This window comes from Neopelma chrysocephalum, unplaced genomic scaffold (assembly GCF_003984885.1).
Source record: "Neopelma chrysocephalum unplaced genomic scaffold, ASM398488v2 Primary Assembly neopelma1_143110, whole genome shotgun sequence".
Taxonomy (NCBI): domain Eukaryota; kingdom Metazoa; phylum Chordata; class Aves; order Passeriformes; family Pipridae; genus Neopelma; species Neopelma chrysocephalum.
The window spans coordinates 1-4,046 of NW_020932718.1; the positions used below are offsets into that span (position 1 = coordinate 1).

Here is a 4,046-nt window from a genome sequence, read left to right on the forward strand (position 1 = left end):
ATGCAGGACATTCCCGACGGGCTCTTCCTGGACTCGGACATGTACAATGCCCTGTGCAAGACGCTGCAGAGGGATTGCTTGGTGAGCTGCAGGGGGAGAGGTTTCGTGGGATCGTGGGATTGTGGAATTATAGAATCGTGGAATCATGGAATTATAGAATCATAAAACCATGGAATCATGGAATCATAGAATCATAAAACTATGGGATCATAGAATCGTGGAATCATGGAACAGAATCATGGAATCATAGAATCGTAGAATCGTAGAATCAGAGAATCAGAGAATCAGAGAATTATAGAATTATAACATCATGGAATCATAGAATCATGAAATCATAAAATTGTAGGATCATGGAATCGTAAAATTGTAGATTCATGGAATCATAAAATCATAGAATTATAGAATCATGGAATCATAAAATCATGGAATCATAGAATCATAAAATCATGGAATCATAGAATTATAGAATCATGGAATCATAGAATCACAGAATTATAGAGTCATAGAACTATGGAATCACAGAATTATAGAATCAGAAAACTATGGAATCATGAAACTATGGAATCATGAAACTATGGAATCATGAAACTATGGAATCATAAAACTATGGAATCATAAAACTATGGAATCATAAAACTATGGAATCATAGAATAATGGAATTATAGAATCATGGAATCATAGAATTATGGAATCATAGAATCATGGAATTATGGAATCATGGAATCATAGAATCATGGAGTCATAGAATTATGGAATCATAAAATCATAGAATCGTAGAATCATGGAATCATGGAATCATAGAATCATAAAATCATGGAATCATAAAATCATGGAATCATGGAATCATAGAATCATAGAATCACAGAATCAGCTGGGTTGGAAGGGACCTCCCAGATCCCCAAGTCCAACCCTTGATCCAACCCCACCGTGGTTCCCAGCCCTTCAAAAACCCTCGCTCCGTTCCACTGGGGATTAAAACCATCCCAACCCTTCTGTGCCTTTTGTTTCCTCTCCCAAAGGTCCTGCAGAGCTTCAAGATCATGGATTACAGCCTGCTGGTGGCCATCCACAACATGGACCTGGCTCAGCGGGAGCAGGGCCTGGCCGACGGCGCGGCCCCGACCGACACGCGGCGCCCGGCGCCCCAGAAGGCCCTGTATTCCACAGCCATGGAATCCATCCAGGGAGAGGCCAGGAGAGGGGGAACCATCGAGACTGACGACCAGTAAGGACAGGGGGGCTCTCCCAGTAAGGATCTGGTGGGAGGGAAGGGAGTTCTCCCGCCCCAGGAGGTGTTCGGGGAGAGGTTGGAGTGACCTGGAATAGTGGGAGGTGTCTGAGTCCAAGGTCTGGGGATCTTGGGGGATTCCAACCTAAACCATTCCAGATGGGATATCAGGGATCAGTTCTTCCCTGAGAGGGTGGGAAGGCCCTGGCACAGGTTATTCCATGGCTGATCCATCCCTGGAAGTGTCCCAGGCCAGGTTGGAGTGACCTGGGATTAGTGGGAGGTGGATCTTGAAGGTCCTTCCAACTCAGAGCATTCCAGGTGGGATATTAGGGATAAGTTCTTCCCTGGGAGGGTGATGAATCCCTGTCACAGGTTATTCCATGGCTGATCCATCCCTGGAATTGTCCCAGGCTGGGTTGGAGTGACCTGGGATAGTGGGAGGTCTCCATGTCCAAGGTCTGGGGGATCTTGGGGAATCCAACCCAAACCATTCCAGATGGGATATCAGGGATCAGTTCTTCCCTGGGAGGGTGGGGAGGCCCTGGCACAGGTTATTCCATGGCTGCCCCATCCCTGGAAGTGTCCCAGGCTGGGTCCATCCCTGGAATTGTCCCAGGCCAGGTTGGAGCAGCCTGGGATAGTGGGAGGTGTCTGTGGGATAGTGGGACGTCTCCATGTCCAAGGTCTGGGGATCTTGGGGGATTCCAACCCCAACCATTCCAGATGGGATATAAGGGATAAATTCTTCCCTGGGAGGGTGGGGAGGCCCTGACACAGGTTATTCCATGGCTGATCCATCCTTGGAATTGTCCCAGGCCAGGTTGGAGTGACCTGGGATAGTGGGAGGTGTCCATGGGATAGTGGGAGGTGTTCGTGTCCAAGGTCTGGGGGATCTTGGGGGATTCCAACCTAAACCATTCCAGATGGGATATCAGGGATCAGTTCTTCCCTGGGAGGGTGTTGAATCCCTGGCACAGGTTATTCCATGGCTGATCCATCCCTGGAATTGTCCCAGGCCGGGTTGGAGTGACCTGGGACAGTGGGAATTGTGGGAAAAGGGGGTTGGAACCGGATGATTTTCTGGGTCGTTCCCAACCCAACCCAATCCATGATTCCATGTTTGTGCTGTCCTAGGATGGGAGGAATTCCAGCCCGGAATTCCCGGGGGGAGAGGCTGCTGCTCTACATCGGCATCATCGACGTGTTACAGTCCTACAGGTCGGTAATTAATTAATGAGTTAATTAATGAATTGATCCTGCTTTGGGTTGGGTTGAGTCAGGAGGACTTTCCACCGTGTTTCGGTCTGGATTGACTCTCAAAAAATGCCTTAAACAGGGATAAACCTTTTAAAAATTATATTATTTTAACATAATTTATTATAATTTATTACAATTTAATTTCATAATAAATAATATTGTAATTACAATTATAATAATATTTTTATTATCTTTAGTATAATATAACAGTATTATATTATAATTATATATTAAAATTAATACAATATATTATCTTATAATAAATAATTGTAATATAAGTTATAATTTATCGTTATTTATTTTAAATAAATTATAAAATATATTATTTTATAATAAACAGTTATAATATGAATAATAATTTTTATAATTTAATTATGATAAATATAATAATAAATAAATATTTATAATAAATGTAATAATATTAATATAAATAAAGTGGGAGGGGGAAATACAAATTAAAATTTGTTCATTTACATTAATATGTTTATTTAAATAAATATTAAATAGATTCAAATATAATATCAATTAGATTGTTAATATATTAATATACTATATTAATGTAATATTAATATTAAATAAAAATTAAAGAAATATTTAAATAAAACATTTATAATAAAATATTTATAGATATTTATAATAAAGACTTATAATATTTATAAATAAAATATTTAATTTTCAAAAAAGGAAATATTAAATTAAATTGTTCTTCCTTCCCTGTCAGGTTTGTGAAGAAGTTGGAGCACTCCTGGAAAGCCCTCGTGCACGATGGGGTGAGTGGAAAACAGCACTTTTTTAGGGGAAAAAACCACCTTTTTAAACCATTTCCAACCACTGTGGGCTCTGAATCCCAGATTTCCCAGGCACAGAAATATTCCCCTCAGGAATAAATAAATTTTAGCTGTTTTTTGCTGTTATTTGCTCACTAATATTTGTATTTTTTGCCCTTTCAGGACACGGTGTCTGTGCACAGGCCCAGCTTTTACGCCGAGAGGTTCCAGCGCTTCATGTGCAACACGGTCTTCAAGAAAATCCCACGTGAGCCTTTGGAATTTCCTTCTTTCTCCCTGTTTTTTTTGCCCCCAGAACTAAAAAAATTATACTAAAAAAAAAAAATTAAAATATACAAAAAAATTAAAATATACGAAAAAATTAAAATACTATAAAATTTAAATATTTATATAAAAAAATTAAAATATTAAAAATTCTTTCCCTGCTTTTCCCCCTGTTTTTTATATATATATATATAAATTAAAATATTAAAATTAAAATTTTAAAAATTGAAATATTAAAAAAATTAAAATATATATTTAAAAAAATCCCACATGAGGGTTTGGAATTCCCTTCTTTCCCTGCTTTTCTCCCTGGTTTTTTTCCTCCTAGAACTAAAAAAAAATTAAAATGTTAAGAAATTAAAATATTTTAAAATATTCCTCGTTTTCCTTGGACAAAATAGGAAAATCCCACATTACAAAAAAATTTAAAATATAAAAAATTAAAGTATTAAAAAATTAAATATAAAAAATTAAAATATAAAAAATTAAAATATAAAAAATTAAA

The 4,046-nt window shown here is 37.8% G+C and overlaps 1 long non-coding RNA gene across 1 annotated transcript; it reads left to right on the plus strand.

Moving 5' to 3' along the window:
- The first annotated feature begins 1,153 nt into the window (after positions 1 to 1,153).
- LOC113962302 lies at positions 1,154 to 3,243 on the plus strand. The gene is made up of 3 exons (XR_003532510.1): positions 1,154 to 1,226; positions 2,367 to 2,450; positions 3,211 to 3,243. It is a non-coding gene; the product is annotated as an uncharacterized LOC113962302 (long non-coding RNA).
- The last annotated feature ends 803 nt before the right edge of the window (positions 3,244 to 4,046 follow it).